This window comes from Notamacropus eugenii, chromosome 4 (assembly GCF_028372415.1).
Source record: "Notamacropus eugenii isolate mMacEug1 chromosome 4, mMacEug1.pri_v2, whole genome shotgun sequence".
Classification (NCBI taxonomy): Eukaryota; Metazoa; Chordata; class Mammalia; order Diprotodontia; family Macropodidae; genus Notamacropus; species Notamacropus eugenii.
In genome coordinates this window covers 347,843,726-347,864,235 of record NC_092875.1, presented here as the reverse complement: position 1 = coordinate 347,864,235, position 20,510 = coordinate 347,843,726, and the positions used below count along the sequence as shown (strand labels likewise).

Below are 20,510 nucleotides of genomic sequence, written 5' to 3'. Positions count from 1 at the left end.
ATTTCTGGTTCAACATAAGGAAAAATACCTTAACAATTAGTGTTGCCCAAAAGGGGAATGGACTGCTTGATAGGTATACATCCTAGTGTATATGAGGAATATCTTTTAGAAAAGATATTTACTCAAATGGAATGGCAAGAAAAATAATTGCAAAGAATTTCTCCAAACACCTAGAGCCCAGTCTCCTATAAAGATATTCAGAGTATCCCTGGATGAGAAGAACAATGGCTGTGTATATGAAGTACAATGATAGTGTGGTACGTATTTGGGGAATATCTATGGTCAAGGCAACTCAGAACTCTAGAACAGTAGGACCATGATGTCTTATCCTTCTCAGAAGAGGAAGCCCTAGAACTATTAATTTTAGAATGGGACTTCAATATTGGTCATGAATGAGCTGCTTAGTTAGTAGTGTAGTTTAGCTCAGGATGGGGAACCTGAGGCATCAAGGACATATGTGGTTTTCTAAGTCCTTGGAAGCAGCTTTTTGACTGATTCCAAACTTTACACAAAACATATTCTCTTATTAAGTGGGTTTGTTCTGTGAAGTTCAGATTCAGTCAAAGGGCTTCACTTGAGGACCTAGAGGGCCACGTGTGGTCTCGGGCTGCAGGGTCCCCAGCTCTCGTCTAGCTCTTCATAGGGTTCACCTGCACTTGATTCTTTTAAAGCACTCATTCTTAATTAGGCTCCCTTACCCGGGTTAGCCAGACAGTTCACTTAGCAAGATGGCTGCTGCTGCCAGACTGGGCAGGCAGGACCCTGCATCACTGAGCTCTTCATATAGCAGGTTATCCCAATAGTCATATTGATCTGTTGGTCTCCCCTGGGCTTACATTCAGTGGTAAGCTGCAGTCTCCACCACCTGTAACCTCTGGCTTAGCAAGATGTTTACTGTGATCTTTTAATCTCTAGAGTATCCTGGTACTTTTTTTCTAGTATGACTACCACTATTATGTTTTGACAATGGCAGTCACCCTTAGCCTAGGATTAGTTAAAGACTTTTCTACTTTAAAGATTCAATTATAAGATTTGTAACCCTTAAGCAGGAGGTGGGGGAGGTCTAGTGTCTTTTGTCAACAGTTCTTCCTGGTTCACAGCTGAGTTCCTTGATGACAGACCACAGACCCACCCTTACATGTGGAATTTCTTCTTCTTCCTGCTTGTAGCACCAATGGGATATCCACAGCACCTATGGCGTCTATGAATTTGCCCATGTAATTCTAAATCGCAAAATATAACAGACTTTCTACATGGATGACAGAACCAAAACATTTATTTAAACACCAGAAATCCAAATCCACCAAAGCAACAAAGAAATCTGTACACAATAACAATACAGAGGGCACCACTATCCCCAAGCCTTCCCTCACTAGGCATTTCCCACAAAAGAACACTCACAGCTCGCTGCCTGCTTCCCCTCTCTCCCTCAGCTCTAACAGCTGTGTCCAAATTCCTCTCAGTTTGCTCCACCCTTCTTGCTTTACCTGTTCAGTGAACTCCTTCCATCACAGACTCATATGACTCAGGCTTCCATGTGATTCAAGCAGACCACATGGGCCTATTAATGGATGGGAAAAATCTTCCCATTATACAAAGATACATTAATGATACACTGCTAACCTAAACCCTTTAATTATTACAATTCTCTGACCACAGCAGGACTAGGGCCCAAGAAATAGCTTAAATTTTTGTAACTCAGGGTTAGGTTTGGTTCTGAGGGCTTGAAAAATACAAAAATATGCTAAATATATTAAGTCCTCTTCCCCCATAAGTTTTATGTCAAAATTGAACTTAACTAGCAAACCTATAGCTATTTCTTTTAATGTCAGTCTATCAAACAGGCAACAAGTGTTTATTAAATGCCTACTATGTGCCAGTCATTGTGTTGGGTTTTGAGTTTCAGCATAGTACATGACTTTTCACTCCTCTGATGCTTTATTATGACTTAGTTCACTGTCTACATCTTTGTGTTTCATCAGCTGTTTACTCAACTTGATTAGAAACTTGATTCCAACTCTTCAACTTAGTTTGACTATACCCACACTACTTTTCACATCATCTGTTCCAAACATTTTCCCCCAAATTCATTTCCTCACCCCTGTCTCTTTCTAAGTAGATGTACTTGTCTATTCCTTGGGAAGATTGAGGTCATCTAATGTGAGCTATGCTAGAAGCATGCCTAAAATACTCCTAGAAGCATACCCTAAAAATAAATCCTTGATCCTACCACATCCTCAAACTCTCATCTTAGTTTTTCTCCTTCACTGCCAAAATTTTTTAAAATAACCAATAGTTTATGCTTATTTTCTCCAGTTTCTGACCATCTACCCCTTTAACCTCTTGCAAACTGACTTCTCTTCTCACTATGCTATGATCTCCAGATGAAAATCAAGTGGTTGTTTCAGTTTTATCTGCCTTTACTTTTCTATAGCATAATATTGTTTACCACCACTGCTTCTCCACATTCTCCCATATCTTCACTTTTGTGAAATTTTTCTATCCTGGTAATTTTCCTACCTCTTTGACCAACATTCTTTGATCTTCTGCTGGTTTCTCTTTTTATTCCCCAAATGTGGGAGTACCCTAAAATTTCGCCCTTGGCCTTTTCTCTTTTTATGTCCTTCCCATTAGTGATCACATCTATTTTTAAATGCTTGAATCATTACTTTGATTCAGATAATTTCAAATTTTATCGTTTTACCTGAAATTTCTTCCAAGTTTTGGTCTCTATTTCTAATTTCCTGCTGGCTATTTCCACCTGCATGTTCCACTTGTACTGAAAAATCAACATTTCCAGAATCCATCATCTTCCCTGGTCAAGTCTGATCTTCTTAAATTTACATTTCTAGTGATCCATTTATGCAAAGATACAATGAATACTATGTGCAGAGTATTGTGTTAGGCACCAGAAAAAAAAATTTAAATTTAGACAACCAAGAGAAAAGGACTTATTTGTAGAAAAAATCTTTATAGCAGTTATTTTTGTGGTAGCTAAGAAATTGGAAATCAAGGGATTCAAAGTAAAATGAGCAGAACCAGAAGAACATCGTATCCACTAGCAGCAGCACTATATGGACAACTGTGATAGACTTAGCTCTTCTCAGAAATTAAATGATCCAAGACAATTCCAAAATACTTGTGATGAAGCATACTATCTGCCTCCAGAGAAAGAGCTGATATTGTTTGAATACAGACTGAAGCATGCTGTTTTTCATTTTCTTTTCTTCATTCTTCTTTCTTTTGGGTATTCTTGTACAAACTTACTAACATGGAAATGTTTGACATGATTGCATATGTATAATCTATATCTGACTGCTTATCATCTTGGTGATGGGGAAGAAGATGGAGGGAGTGAGAAAGGGATAGAATTTGGAACTTAAAACTTAAAAATAAAAGTTAAAAAATTTTTAACATGTAATTGGGGGAAAATAAAATATATTATTTATTTTAATTTAGGTAAGTCATGTTCTCTCACCATTTGGGTGACATACTTTATCAATCATATTCTAACTTATTTTTGTGTATGCCTCATTTCTCTCCTATATTAAAAGTTCCCTGAGGGTAGGCATAATGCCAGTTTTATATTTGTAATTTCAGTGACTACAAAAGCATAATTTGCATAGTAGGTGCTAAATGAATAGTTGTTGAACTGAATTTAATTTGAAATACTCTCCATTGATATTTTTTGTTTTTACATTATCTAGATTTCTGTCTGTATCTTCTTCCTCCTCTTCCTCCTCTTCAAGAAGCATCCTGTTTAACAGAGAATTTTGAAGAGATTTAGAGAGTTCTTCCACATGACTATTAAGAATTTGCTATTCTTCTTTTCTGAGAATGGTTTTCTCCTATCCTTTGACTATTCTTCTATTGGGATCTTATTGATTTTGGCCTTACAGTTTTCTATTAGTTATGTTAGATATAAAATCCTTTTTAGAAGATCCATTCTCTATTGGGGTCTCATCAGTTTTGGTCTTATGGATTTCTATTAGTTATCTTAGATATCAAATCTTCAATCAGAGATATTTGATATAAAATATTTTCACAGTTGTCTGGTTTTCTTTTCATATATTAAATGTTAATTTCGTTTGTGCAAAAGTTTTACAAGTTCTTCCTCCACCTCTCCTACTTGATTTTCAAAATCCTTTTTGAGCTCTTCCATGGCCTGGGACCATTGTATATTTATTTTGGAAAGTTTTGGATGCAGAAGCCTAGACTTTTATGTCTTCCTCTGATGGTAAACATTGTTCTTCCTCATCCAAAAGAATGAGAGAGAATACCTGTTCACCAAGAAAGTAACCTTCTATAGTCCTATTTTTTTACGCATTTTGGGGCATTTTCCCAGCCAGGTTACTTGACTTTTGGGTCCTTTGTCAAGAGTAGAGTATACTATGGGGACCTATAAGATCTCAGTTCCTTCAAGGTGGACAATCAAGGGAGAGGAGTTTACTCCTCAATGGTCTCCAGCTCTGCCATGCCAGCACTCTTCCTTACCCCAGGACCATGCTTAAGGCTGAGATTCAGATCAGCTGCTCAGTTACTCCAGGGGCTTTACACTGAGGGCTCCAGCAATGGAGGATGGCTGATGCCTGCCATGGCCACTCCCTGTTGCTGCTGCTGCTGCCTGGGGCCAGAGCTAGGGGAGGACCCTGCTCCCTTTTCACCGAGGTGAAAAAACTCTCTCACTGACCTTTGAAGTGCCTTTGTTGCCTGTGGGTTGAGGGATCTGCGAACCTCTGCTGCTGCTGGGGATTCTGCCACTGAGGCCTCCTCCAGTCCTGATCCTCCCAGCATGTATGGCCAAGGATGGGCTGAGCTCCACTCTGCATCCAGTGCAACAGACCTTTCCTGTTGGTCTTCCAGGTCACCCTGGGCTGGAAATCTCCTCCACTCCATCATTCTCTGGCTTCTGCTGCTCTAGAATTTGTTGAGAGTCTTTCTTTACAGGTATTTTATGGGATATGGGGGAAGAGCTAGAGTATGTGAATCTTTCTACTCCATCATCTTGGCTCCACCCCCCAGTTTTACAAGTTCTTTTAACTAGAATTATCTATTTTAACTTTTGAAATTGCCTTTATCCCTTGTCAGGTTAAGAATTCACATCCCCTTCCATAGCTACTAAAAACTCTTTGGTCAGATACCTTTGTAATTAGTTTTAAGAGTATGACATTATTATTCATTTCACATATACATTTTGAATTTATTATGGAATGTGGTAGGATGTTGGTCAGTGCAATTTCTGCCAGAGTGCTTTCCAGTTTTTTGAGAAGTTTTTAATGAATAGGGATTTATTTCCTAAGTAATTTATATATTCAGTCTTATTGAACACTACGTTATTAAGTTGTCAGACTGATTCTTCTTCTTCTAGTCTGTCCTATTGTTCAAATTTTCTGTTTCTTTATTTTTTTAAACCAATCTCTAAAATTTTTGGTGATTGCTACTTTATAATATGCTTTGAAATTTGTAATTTCAAATTACAAATCTTCCTTCTTATCTTTATTTCTCATTTGTATTAGTTGTCCATATGAATTTAGTTATCAAGCAGCTACTCAGCTAACCAATCAATAAATAGACTGCTTTTTCATTCATTTATCTCATTCTATAAAGAATCTGTTTCATAGTTTGTTTGGCATAGCATTAAATATATAAATTCTTATTGTAGAATTCTTGTTTTTTCATATTGGTTACATAAGCACTGACTGTTCCTCCAGATATTGACACTGTTTATTTCTTTAAGGAATAGTTTTTTTTTTAATTAAAAATATGCTTTGATAGATTGACACTGAAAATTTGTAATTAGAGTAGTACTTGCCGTTCTCAAATTACTTCCTAAATTTTGCTATTATTAGAGAGTAACATGGTTTTTGATTGGTTTAATTTGGTAGCTTACTATTTTGCTGAAACTATTATTTCAATTAGTTAATTCCTTAAGAATTACTAAAACCATGATGTCATCATCAAATGGGGTATTTTGTTGCCTCTCTGATTATCTTTATACCTTATATGTCTTTCTCTTGTCTTGTTGTTATCACTAGTATTTCTAGAAGTGTGTAAAATAATGTTGGAAATGGGAAAAGAATACTTCCTTTACTTTTGAATTTATTAGCAACTTTACTAATATATTCTGTTGAATTGAATTTAAGTGGTATTTAGAAAAAAGTCATTTAAAAAAGAAAAAGGAACCCAAGTTATTCCAGCATGTCATTAAAAATTAAATAATAATCAACATAATCTGGAGGTAATGCTAGATATTTGAGTTCTTTCTATTAGAATACAATAATTTGAGAATTTGAAAGGGTCTTAAGTCTCCAAGATTTTAAGTCTGCGAAGCTGCTGATCTACATTGATAAATAAAATGTCTTCATTTTAATGTTATCTGACCTAATGCATTTTAAAAGTTTAAGAAATAAATGAGCTAATCCTTGGCAAAAATAACGTGGTAGGTGAAGTTTGTTTGTGGGACCATGATATATTCACTCAATATATTCTGTTCCTGAGCCAGAACATTTTTTTCTTATCAAAACTCAACTGTTCTTCTTAACAACTGTTTTTCTATTTTTTCCCCATGAAAAACAGATAACAATGGATTTATCTGACAAACTAAAATTCTTGCCAGTTGAGGTAAGACAAACCTACGTAGATTCTACCATAATTAGTTAAAAATAAATTCATCAATGACACTATTTGAAACTATAACACAAAACTAACTCCAAGGTAAAATATCTATATTAGGGCTGTCATTGTGGTAAATGTGTGGAATGGATATTTTTGTTCAGACATGCCTTTTAGCACCTCTTAAACCAAACAGAAAGGTACATTCCTCCTCACATACAGTTTGCATCAGAAGATGTTTATCCTGGTGTCCAAGATGATCACATTTCTAAGACTCTGCTGAAGGTGTAACCAATGTAAAGATGAAGTCATTTTTACTGGTTCTTGTTTTACATTTTTAAAAGAAAACCTGTGATTTCAATGATTTGGGGAACTTCTATTGAGGAGATTGTCACCTGTTCTACAATTTATAATTTTATAGGTTTTCTTGGAAAATTGAGAGGTTGGATAACTTGTTCAGGGTAACAATACAAGTGTATGTCAGACAAATGACTTTTAAACCCAAGTCTTCTCAACTGCAAGTCTCTACTATGCTAGGCAACCCGCAAATCCTCAAGCCGAGACTCTACATCCCACCTTTGTGCTTCTGCGCTGGTATCTACTCTCTCCTTACATGGACCTCATAAAGTCCTTCTCTTCCTTTAAGATACAACTGATGTACCTACCACCTTTAAGGTAAAGGCTTTTTTTTTAATACTCTCAACTAGAGGGCTCCTAAACTATTTTGTATCTAACTCTTTTGTGTTTATTTATATTCATTAACTTTAATGCTGTCTATACAATTACTTATGTATTATAAACGTGCACATACATATCTATGTACTTGTCTCTCCCAAAAGAACTTTAAATCTTTGTGAGCAGCGATTGCTTCATTTTTTGTTATTATATTCATAGAACCTGGCACAGCTCCAGATATATGCTAGACATGTAATAATTATTTTTTGATTGATTGATCGCCTTTGTAAGTACTCTAACACTATGTGATAGGTGCAATCATTAACTCCATTTTACAGGTGAAGAAACTGAGATCAAAAGAAGCTAACTGGATCAAACATTTGTTAAGCATCAAAGGTAGGATTGGAAGTCAATTCTTGCTGATTTCACAAAAGCTCTCTTATCCACTACACAGTCTAGCTGTCTTTAGGTAGACTACATACATGAGATGTACATGAATGTCCTCTCTCTCTCTCTTCTCCCTCTCTGTGTCTATCTGTCTCTGTGTCTCTATCTCTCTGTCTCTCTGTGTGTGTCTGTCTATCTTATCTCTCTAAATTGGAAATATTTGGCAAAGTAGAAGAAATGCTTAGTATGTAATGCTTCCCAGATTGCCATTTTTTATGGTACATCCAAATAGAAAAGGTGAGGGGGAAAGAGAAGCTTTAAGGTTGATGAGAGGTTACAAATCTTCCAACAAATCAATTAATGCTTCTCTATTACTTTTAATGCTTTTAAATTAGATTAACAGACCACTGATCCCCCTTTAATAAAACCCTAGATCTCCCCCTGTGTTATGCAGCTAGATTCCAATATCAAAGAAACAAGCCTGACAAAGAGAGGATAAGACTTACTAGTAGGGTCTGGTTCCCTGCTATTAGGATAATTGCTCAGGCTGTGAAGATATTAAATTATGTGAAATGTGCTGAAATCATTTTTGGCTGTCTATATACTGAAAATAAAAGCTCATTGGCAGAAACCCTCTTTTCCTTTATTTGATATTTAAAATTTCATTTCCAGAACCATATGAGAGTTTGGACTTCAATTTCAAGAAAAATATATGTAATGATAGATCTTTGACCGTCAACACTGAAGTAAACATCACTGAATTCTCTGAAGAATCAAAATCTCTCTTTACAGCTTGTTTTAGCAGATGACCCCCACAGCACCCACATGACTTTCCACCAAAAAGAAAAAAAAATCCCATATTTTTGTTGACTGAACAATTCCTTCCAGGAAACAGATGGCAATAGGAGAGGACTAGTAGTCTTGCTAAGTTAGAGAAATTCTATGAAGTACTCTAGGCAAAGTAGGAAAATTTTTGAGCTCTAGAGAAATTAGCTAAGAAGGCAGCAAAGATCAGAGAAGTAGTCTAGGTCTAAGTAGGCAAGGAATTTAAGTCTAAGAAGTCAGAGACAATAGTAACTATTCTAATGAACCAAAGAGTTCTGATCCTGGAGTTGAGGCTCATTGTCTTATATCGTGCTAGGTTTGATGGTTATGAGTATGCAAGTATGACTCATAACCAGAAGATAGGACTAAAGATAATTCTGTCTTTAATTTGATGAGGGGCAGAACTATATAAGGTCCATAGGCAGACCTGAGAATTATTAATTGCTTCTCAATAAAGATAATATTCAGGAATGAAGTATAGACCATTGAGGATGTCTATGCCATTATGGAATAGTTGGGTGTCAGGGGCAGAACCCCGACCACCGCATCAACTCACCCTGCCCAGGGTCTTCAGACGTCTCTGGCTCCCCCCTTGGGGATCAGGGGGAGAAATTATCAGGCAGAACTCCGGAGGTGGATAAGAGCACCTTTATTACATGATAGTCAGCCAGAAGTCCCCCCGTCCCCTTCCGTGTTGTGCCTTATATTCCCCCGAGCTCGCCCTCCTATTCCTGGCAGATCCTACCCATTCCGGGTAAGCTCCTCCCCAGTTCCTCCCTAAGGGCGGAGCCCAGCCCAGCACAGAGCCGCCCCAATGCTGAGGTGGCAATGCCGCGTCAGCAGTGCCACCGTGGCAAAGCCACGTCAGCAGGTCCAGACCCTTGGGCGTCTCCTATCCTCTCAGGGGGGGCCCAGGTCCAGAGCGCCCCTCACAGTTGGGTCAGGGTGATCATGGTTACATATTCAGTGAAGGATGGCAGGAAGGAGTAGACTTAAGAATGCTTGAGGAAATAAGAGCTGGGTAGATGTTTTATAAATTTACTTGGACCTTCTGAAGCGTTATAAAAATGTGACCACGCTGATGAATGAAAGAGAGTCAGTGTTGGTGTCAGCGAGGTATTAGTTGTTGCAAATAGCCCTAATAGAGCAACCAAATTCTCTCATTTGGAGGATATGTAGGCAACATATATAAAGCATAAAGAGACAGATCTTCTGGGCTGGAGCACAATGCTAGAATTGTTGACTGATGTTAGAAGAAGAGCAAGGGACTAAATAAGACTGACTCATCTTTAGGTCAAAGTTAATTCAGGAGACTGGTATTTCTGGGTAATATGCTCTGTACGTTGGTAGTTATATCTTCACTATATATGCGTTCACAAGGCAGTCCTATATGCCAGACAGTGCTTAGATTTAAAAAAAAAAAAGTCAATGACTGAGCAATGAGTATGTTACAAAGTCAAAGACAGCTCCACCCAGGGTTATATATCCTGATACCTTTATTATTATTTTAATTGTTCCTTTGTCACAGAATGAAGAATACTAATGATCTTCTATACTTCTCTAACATAAATAGGGCCATAACTTTAAAAATGTGTAAAAGTTGCCTGTTAAAACATTAACTCCTCATTTTGTCCATATCAAAATAAAATCATGAACATAGTCTTTATCACTGATGAAAATTATTTAAATAGTCTCAGATAATTTCCAGTTTCTCTTCAAGGAACAGTTTGCTAATAACGCTATAAAAGCAGAGTAATTTACCCACCATCTACAGTCTATTATTAAAATAGCTACCTTTTTGGTGTTCCAGTCTATCCAGTCTGTCCCATGTTCAAACCATATAACATATTACTGTCTCATTAGCATACTTAATTCACAGGTTTGATCATGTCAGTTCTCTACTCAAAAAATTTTTTTGATCCTCATTGCTTACTGGAACACACACATACACACACACCCCTGACATTCAAAACCCTCCACAACCCTCCAGTTTGAACATACCTGTCCAATCTTATTTTAATTATTTATCTACATGTATTTTACATTATTGACAAACTGTACTATTCTCCATTTCCAATGCCCATCCTGATTTATTACCTCCATTTCATTTGATCATGTGGCCTTCATACTAGGATAATTATTTCTTATCCTCTATATATAGGTTTCCCTCCCCTGCCTCCACGTGATCAAGGCCCAATTCATATGTCATTTCATCTTAAAAACTTTTCTCTTCTCCCCAGCCCCAATGAAAATGATCTCGCTTTCCTCACTGATCTTTGAATTCACCTTTCCTTTTATTTCTGTCTCATTTTCCCCTAAATTTTACTATTTGGGTATAGCCCATAGCCTACAAAAAGTCAAGGTTTATACTGACTGTATATTCTTAAGGCTATATCTTGAAAATCTCTCTTTGGGTCATTTTCATATCCAGGATTTCCCCTGGGAACATCTGATTTTACTCATATCTAAAGACTTCGCAAAAGTAAGAGAGGTTCTAAACTGCTATGTAAACATACAAGACTGAAATAATATTGGCTATGCAGGGGGCTTTATTTAGAATGAAGAATACAAAAACTCATTTTTGATCTGATAAACACCTAAAACAACAATTTTGAACTTTCTGGTGTGTCTCTATCCTTTCTGAGGAATCAGTATATTCTACAAAATTTGCAATTCTACCCGTGAGTTAAGGTTTTACTGCCACATGAAGATAGTTGGATTTACTGGGTAGTCTAATCCTCTTTCTGTGTAACCCTGCCTTCTCAGTAGGTCTATTCTACATAACAAAAAATGGAAAAGGACTTGGACTTAATAGACTTGATCCCCAGCTTTACTTAGTATGGATTTTTGATTAATAGGTTTTATTGCATTGGGTTGAATCAAATAAGAAGAAGTTCAGTAAGAATAAATACAAAACCTTTAACTTGAGTACAAAACAAAACAAAAACCCAAAACTTCACAGCCCTAAGAGGGCAAAAAGATAGACAGCATTTGTGAAAAAATAAATAAATAGAGGGTTGGGGGTAAAGTCAAGATTGCAGAGCAGCTCAGCTTCACAACATTTCCCTCCAAATAATTTTAAAATAATGCCTCAAATTGAATTCTGAACTGGCAGAACCAACAAAAGGACAGAATGAGACATTCTTCTATCCTAAGACAACATAGGAGACTGAAAAAAAAGATCTGTGACACAGGAAGGCAGAGTTTGGTCCAGAGTCTGATGGCTGAAACAAGAGGAGTGGGACTAGGTGATGGTGATAGAACTATTAGAAAGAGTAGCAGCTTTGGAAGTTCTCAAGCCAGAAATGGTAAGGGAATTTGACAACTAATCAGACAGAGATTACAGGATATCTATGTGCTAGGGGTACATCTTGGATGCAGGACCAGATGTTCTTTGGCAATTCCTTTGCCTATATTCACTATGAGTCAAAGGTCAATGGCTGAGAGGAATACTTTTAATCAAGAAGAAATGGAAAGCCTGAGGTATCAATCCCTGCTCCAAAGAAACAGGGAGCAAAGGAAGAGAATCATCTCTGGTCCCCAAAAAGGAGGGGCCCTGAGAGGCATTTACTGCAATTGTAAGAGGCCCAGGGCTCTTCCTGGGTATTGGTCAGAGAGTAATTCAGGAGAACATAACTATACCTCTCACCAGATCATGCCATCTTGGAAGCTCTGAAAATTTCCCAATACATAAAACTAGCTTTGAAAACAGCAGTATGAGAAAATCTGAAACTTAAGATAGATCCTCTCCCCATCCCACCCCTACCATTCCAGGAACGTTAAAATAATGTTCCAAATCAAGAAATAGCCTGGAAAAGGATCAAACAGCAACAAAAAGAAGTTGACCATAAAATGCTACTATGGTGACAGGGAAGATCAAGATACAAATTCAGAAGACAATGAAGTCAAAACAAGTATGAGCAAGGTCTCAAAGAGAAATGTGAATTGGATATAATCCCAATAAGACTTCCTGGTAATTTTTTTTAATAATTTAAAAAACACGAGTAAGTAGCAGAGGAAAAAGTTGGTAAAGAAATAAAAGCAAAGGAAGAAAATTATGAAAAGACAATTAATAGCCTGGTGAAAGACACACAAAAAATGCAAAAGAATATATCTATCTATCTATCAAACACTTTTAAATAATTGAAAAGAGATATAAGAAAATTCACCAATCAAAATAATACCTTCAAAAGCAGAATTGGCCAAATTAAAGGGTGGGAGGCAGGAAAGGTACAAAAGCTCACTGAAGAAAATCATTCCTTGAAAATTAGAATTGATAAAATGGAAGCTAACCACTACATAAGATATCAAGAAACAATAAAACAAATTCAAAAGAATGAAAAACAGAAGAAAATATGAAATACTTATCAGATAAACAATTGATCTGAAAAATAAATTGAAAGACAATTTAAGAATTATTGGATTACCTGAAAGTCATGATTAAAGAGACTAGTTATCTAAATGTTTATATTTCAAGAAATTATTGAGTAAAACTGCCTCAATATCCCGGAACTGGAGGGTGAAATAGAAATTGAATGAATCCACCAAAAATCCACCTACAAGAAATCCCAAAATGAAAACACCCAGGAATATTATAGCCAAATTACATAGCCCCCAGCTCAAAGAGAAAATACTTCAAGCAGTTAGAAAGTGACCATTCAAATTCCATGGAATCACAACCAATATCACACAAGATCTAGTAGGTCCACCCTAAAGGAGCAGAGAGCTTGCAGTGAGTATAATGTTTCAGAATGCAAAAGATCTGGGATTACAGACAGCAAAACAATACTATGCTTCAAGGGGAAAAAAAAAATGAAAAAAGGGAAAAAAAATTTATTAATGAAATAAAGAACTTTCAAGAATTCCTGAAGAAAAAGAAAACAGAGTTGAATAAATATAAGACTAAAGAAAAACATAAATACGATAAATGTGGAAGAGAAATCATAAGGCATTCAACAGGGTTCAAAGAACAAATCATATAAAAAATCAATAATTTCCTTAGAAGCAATGACAATGAGACAATATGCCAAAATTTATGGAATGCTGCCAAAACAATATTTAGGGGAAAATTTATTTAACTAAACTCATATCATTGTTGTTGTCTGTCCTTCATTCTCTGAAAGGACCAGTGAGATCAGGAAGGTGATGTCTTGACTTGCAAGTGAAATAGATTTAAGTGAGACAGGGATGTGCAAAGTTATAAGATTCACTCTCTCCTCTAGTGTCCTCAGAGTCCAGTGGGCAAGGTGTAGGTCAGGACACTGGTGATGCTCCTGTATGCAAAGGTAGGACTTGGTCTTTGTAAGCTAAAGACTTTCTAGGCCTCAGTTTGTCTGAGGCAACACACCCATTTGGTGATTAAAGACTAGGCAAGAATTGAGGCAAAAAATGACCTAGCTTGCCTTCTCAAAAGAATCAGTCTGGGAGGGGAAGACATTCAGGGTTTCTGGTCAGAATAAAAAAAAAAAAAATCGGTATTTATACTCACGCTGAACCATCAAAATCTAAACAATAAACAAGTGACGTTTGGGCTGGGACCTGTTATTGGCCAGTCAGTGAGAGTCAGAGTGATTTGGATCTAAAAGCACAGTCAAGTAGCTCCATCCGAATCCCCAAAAGCTTTATCAATGCCTGCTTTTCTAGAGCTATATTTGAAGAAATCAAAAATGAAAACAACATGAGACAAAAGAGTTCATTGTCTCAGGTTTTCTATTTTTTTGTTTGTTTGATTTTGAAAATACAACAATGGAATAAACAAATATGGAAGAAAAAATTCTAGCCACCAAATCCCAAGATATCTTGTGAGGTATAAGCAATCAAAATTTATATTCCTTTGGTCAGACCACCCACATATAAGGGTATGACTCCCTACGTGGATGGAGGCAGAGGAGGAGAAGGCGGAGGAAGAATATGAAGGAAGGAAAAAAGAAGGAAAGAAGGAAGGAAGGAAAGTGGCAGAGGAAAAGAAGGAAGGTGGGTAGGAAGGAAGGATGGAAGGAAAGAAAAGGAAGGAAGGGAGGGAGGCAGGGAGGAAGGAAGGAAATAGCAGCATTGCCTAACTGGAACTGATGAGTTGGTTCCCCAGTGTGGCAGCTGCTACTGTTCATAGATTGTTGCCCTCCTTCATTCTTGAAGAGAATTAGGCATCAGGAAAGTGACATCAAACTCTTACATCAATAAAATAGAGAAAGAGCAACTCATTGAATTGAGCAGGCAACTAAAAGAACAGAAAAAGAACAATCAAAATCCCTAATTAAGCACCAAATTGGAAATCCTGAAATCCAAAAGTGAGATGAATAAAATTGAAAGTAAGAAAACTATTGAGCTAATAACTATAACTAGAAGCTGTTTTTTTGAATAAAAATAATATAGATAAATCATAGGTTAATTCTTTTATTAAAAAAGAAAGAAAACAAAATCATCACTATAAAAAATGAAAAAAAATGATTCACCAGCAATGAAGAGGAAATTAAAGTCATTATTAGGAAATACTTTGCTCAATTATATACCAATAAATCTGACAATGTAAGTGAAATGGATGAATATTTACAAAAATATAAACTGTCCATATTAACAAAAGAGGAAATAGAATATTTAAATAGCCCTATCTTAGAAAAAAGTGAATAAGATATCAATGAACTCCCTAAGAAAAAAGACCAGATGGATTCAAAAGTGAATTCTATCAAACATTTAAAAAACAATTAATCCCAGTGCTAGGGCAGCTAAGGAACGCAATAGAGAGAGCACTGGTCTGGGCATCTGGAAGACTCATCTTCCTGAAGCTTAAAGTTTATTAGCTATGTGACCCTGGACAAGTCACTTAGCCCTGTTTACCTCACTTCCTCTTCTGTAAAGTGAGCTGGAGAAGGATATGGCAAACCATTCTAGTATCTTTGCCAAGAAAACCTTAAATCATGAAGAGTCAGAAAACTGAAATGATTCAACAACAGCCACAGTCCCAATCCTATATAAACTATCTGGAAAACAAAAAACAAAAAAAAACAGGTAAAGAAGTAGTCCTTCCAAAATACAACACTCATACTTACCGAAAAAAATACTAAAAAGCATAGCAGTTAATGAAGTCTTTCTTAAAATAAGTAGTATCTATCTACTACCACCAGTAAGCTTCATCTGGAATGGGGATAAGCTTGAAGCCTTCTCAATTAGATCAGGAATGAAGCAAGGATGTCCATTATCACTCAAATTATTTGATTTTGTACTAGAAATGCTAGCTATAAAATAAGAGAAAGAAATTGAAGTAATAAAAATAAGCCATGAAGAAACAAAGCTATAACTCTTTGGAGTTGATATGATGGTACATTTAGAGAACCCTGGAGAATAACTAAAAAAGTAGTTGAAACAATTCACAACTTTAGCAAAGTAGCAGGATATAAAATAAACCCACAGAAATCATCAGCATTTCTATAACCAACAAAATCTAGTATGAAGAGATGAAAAGAAAAATGAAATTTAAAATAACTGCAGATAATATTAAATGTTTGGGATTCTATTTGCCAAGACAAATCTGGGGATTATATGACTAGAATTATAAAACATTTTTCACACAAACAAAGATAGCTCTAAACAGTATGAGAGAAATATTATTTGCTTGTGTATAGGCTGAGTCAATGTAATAAAAATAACAATTCTACCTAAGTTAATTTCGGTTAATTCAGTTTTATTTATTTATTCCGTTTTATTCAATAAATCAACCAAAAAAAATTTAGAGAGCTAAAAAAATAATAGTAACAAAATTCATGTAGAAGTACAAAAGGTCAAGAATATCAAGGAAATTAAAAGGGGAAAAAAGTGAAGGAAGATGGCCTGGCAGTACCAAATTTCAAACTATATTGCAAAGCAGTAATCATCAAAATATTGTGGTACTGGCTAAGAAATAGAGTTGTAGATCAATGATATAGATTAGGTTTATAATACACAATAGTAAAAGACTGTACTATTCTAGCATTTAATGAACCCAAAGATCTAACATTTGGGAGTAAGAACTCATCATTTATCAAATATTTCAGGGGAAACCAGAAAGCAGTTTAGCAGTTTGCTTAGACCAACACTTTACCATATACCAAGATAAAATCAAAATGGATAAGCAATTTACGTATAAAAGATGATATCATAAGTAAGTTAAAGGAACATGGGAAAATGTGTTCTTCAAATCTATGGAAAAGGGCAGTTTATGAACCAAAAAGAGAAAAAAGGGATTGCAGGAAGAAAAATAAATAATTTCACTTACATGGATTTGTTTTTTAAAGTTTTTGCAGAAACAAAACCAATGCAGCCAAAATTAGAAAGAAAAAAGGAAACTTGGAAAAATTTTGCAGCAAGTTCCTCTGATAAAGGCCTCATTTCTCAAAAGCAAAGAAAAGTAGGAGAAATTTATGGGAATGCAAGTTATTCCCCAATTCATAAATGGTCAAAAAATATGAACAGCCAGTTTTCATAATAAGAAATCAAAGTTATCAAGACTCACATGAAAAAAATGCTTTAAATCAGTACCAATTAGAGAAATGCAAATTAAAACAACTTTGAGATACTACCAAACAACTGTCAGGTTGGTTAACATGACAGAAAAGTAAAATAAAAAATTCTGGAGAGGATGTGGAAAAATTGGGACACTAATGCACTGTTGGTGGAGTTGTGACCTAGTCCAACCATTTTGGGAAACAATTTGGAACTATACCCAAAGGGCTATAAAACTCTCCATATCCATTGATTGAGCAATATGATTATTATCTGTACCCCAAAGAGATCAAAGAAAAGGAAAAAAGACCTAAATGTATAAAAACATTTATAGTAGCTATTTTTTGTGGTATCAAAACCCAACAATTAGGGTTTCTCTTTGCAGTTTATGGTGTGTTTGATAGAATACTATTGTGCTATAAGAAACGATAAGGGGAATGGTTTCAGAAAAAAACTTCAGAAGTTATATGAACTTATGGAAAAATGGAGTGAGCAGAACCACAACACAGTACATAGTGACAGAAATATTTTAACAGTGATCTGCTGTGAAAGACTTAGGTACACGGATCAATATAATGACCCAAGACAGTTCCAAAGACCCATACACAAAAATTGATGTCCACCTCCAGAGAGAGAATTGATAAACTCTATCTATAATCTATAAATGCTGAATATAGATTAAAGCATGTTTTAAAAAATTTTCAACTTTATTGTTTTTTCTTGTTTGTGTTTTCTTTTGTAACATGGCTAATATGAAAATATATTTTGCATGATTTCACATGTACAATAAAAATCAAATTGCTTACTTTATGAAGGAGGGGGGCAGTGTAGGAGATAGGGAGATATTTGGGAACTCAAAATTCTAAAAATAAATAACATTAAATAGTTTTATTTGTAATTAGGTAACATTTAAAGAAGTAAATAAAATAATTTAAAATGTAATTGAGAGGTGTTTGACAAAATGAAGATTCAGTATGACACAAAGAAAAAGAAAAGTTTTAGTACTAAGACTGCAAATTTAATGAGTCAGTAGCGGAATGTGACAATTCAGAAAGACAAGCAAAGCAAAGCATTGTATTTTGTCCTCAAGAGGCTTCATCTGGAACCTTTTTTTTAGTTCAGATGTCAAGTTTTAGGAAGGATACTGGTAAATTTCAGTGTCCAGAGTAGGGTAATGAATATGATGAGGGGCCTTGATGCCATGACATATAAGAATCAGTTGAAATAACTGGATATGAAATAACTAGACTCAGTGGTCATAAGAGAGCTGTCTTCAAATATTTGATGTGCTGTTATGAGGAAGTGAGATTAGAATTGTTCCGTTTGGCCTTAGAGGGAAGAGCTAGGAGCAATGGGGAGAAGCTGAAAATGCAAATTTATTCACCTTTGCAGAAAACAAATTCATAACAATTACAACTGTCTGAAAGTGGAATAGACAGCCTAGAGATGTTTCCTCTGTGTGAAGATTTTAAAGCAGAGATGAAACCACCACTCATCAAGTATGTTACCGTGAACATTACATGTGGGCATATTCCAAGTCTTGGACTGTGGGGCTGCTGATGTCCCTTTTAACTGTCAAGTTCTGTATTTCTGTGATGAATGGTTTGCACAACTCACAGCTATAGTGAAGGGAAGGTTATTCCATTTGGTGGCCTGTGTTCTTGTTATTCCTTGGTTCACCTTTTATTTATTCCAGAAACTTAGAAGGACCCTGGACTTATTTCTCTTGGACCAGGAGGTCTGATTAGCTTAGGAAATCCATCACTTTGTCACTGGCTTTATAATGCTTCCATCTCTGGAGCTATTGTCCTACACCCCTCCTTCCCCCAGGGACTTAAATCTACTCTCTAGGTGTAGCCCCTATTCTCTCCACTGGATTTTTCTCCAGCATCTCTCTTTTCTATGGATCTTTTAGCTTTCTTTTAAAGACCAAACCCAAAAGGGATAGCTTGAATGTTAAGATCATCAGTAAATGAGTTTCAACTGGGACATAGTTACCCAAATCTTTGTCACTGAGGTAGAGATAAGTTAATGATACCAGGTTAAATTCAGGTCAAAGATTCAACCTTTTGAAAGAGTTTGCCTTGTCAAGGGAATTTCATACCTGGTATAGGGAAAAAACATCAATGACAGCAGTGAGTTCTCTCGATGGGTGACTTTTATACCTTGTATTAGAGAATTTCAGTCCCAATCTAAAAGCAAAGCCTGGATGCAATCTTAAATGACTTTATCCTCCCATATGCTTTGCCCTTCTATACACACAGACATACATATATCTTTACCATCAGAATGTGTGCTCCAGTTGCATGCCCTGAACACAACACAGTGTTTTACACATGGTAGGCACTAGAAATACATTTGCAAATGTTTATTTAAACGAATTTCTGAAAATTTGGTGTTATTTTACTCAGTAATGTGAAACACTTTGCAGTAGTTACAGTTCCTAGGTCTCATACATTTATACCCTTTTGCATTGCCCAGTTCCATTGGTACTTGTGCCCTGCTTTGCTCCCAAAGTTTTCCACAAATTCCAAAGTCCTGATCATATCTATTGCCCTTACCAATGCGTTTTGATGACTGACCACTAACTTTTCTCTGGGACCTGACACAAACCATTCTAAGACCAATTGCTTATATAGCCTGTATCTTCTGCCTATTGATGTTCCACCTAAGGTCCAGGTTTGGTCTTCTTTTCAAGGACATTTCAAGATCATTCCAATATTTTTTCTGGGTTCCTGACATCTTATCTTAGGTAACTATGATACATTTGGATCTAATGACCAGGCAATTCACTTAATTGCTTTGAGATGCAGTTTTTTCTCATCTATAAGATGGCAATAATAACAATATGTGCCTTGTTTGGATCAAGTGAAGTAATGTATATAAAGTGTTTTGCTAGTTTTAAAACATTATTAAATATGACCTATTCACATCCTTGGTAGGGCCCATCTAATCTATAACCAAACTTAAGTTCTTTTCCATACCTAGCTGACAATGAATGAAGGTAGTAAGATAAGTAGATTCCATCTCTAAATAGCCAAATCAAGGCTTTTCTTAATGAAAGTGCAGATATATATAAGATCCAAAGCAATCTCAGGAATTAATCAATGAAAGGTAGCAGGAGCTTCAGTCATACAAGATAAATGAACAGTATTTGCAGTGTAAGAATTCTTGTTTTAAGAGTAAAACAAGAAAAGAAAGATCTTAATGCAGGTCTTACCTCTTGACACACAAGTGAAGAAGACTTAATGGCAAATAAAGTATAAGTTATCTGTTGTATGAAAATAGTCAAAAGAAACCACTTTTTGTATAAAAATACGAGAGGAAAGACAAAGGAAAAGTTTATTTTTAATTGAGTCTGGTGTAATATATAGAGGTAAAAAGTAAAGGGAATAAAAGAATATAGGTAAGACAAGGCTTTGTTGACACTCCTTATTTCAAACCAGTAGAGGTCACCAAGCAGAAAGGAGAGACAGACCAGCCAGGAAATATGTAGTCATCAGGCACTGATCCAGACCACAAGTCAGGGATAAAAA

The 20,510-nt window shown here is 35.9% G+C and overlaps 1 long non-coding RNA gene across 1 annotated transcript; it reads right to left on the bottom strand.

Moving 5' to 3' along the window:
• Positions 1 to 1,256: 1,256 nt before the first annotated feature.
• On the bottom strand, positions 1,257 to 9,199 carry LOC140501571 (uncharacterized). The gene is made up of 3 exons (XR_011966240.1): positions 9,056 to 9,199; positions 4,691 to 4,917; positions 1,257 to 3,756 (listed from the first exon to the last, which is right to left on the bottom strand). It is a non-coding gene; the product is annotated as an uncharacterized lncRNA (long non-coding RNA).
• Positions 9,200 to 20,510: the final 11,311 nt, after the last annotated feature.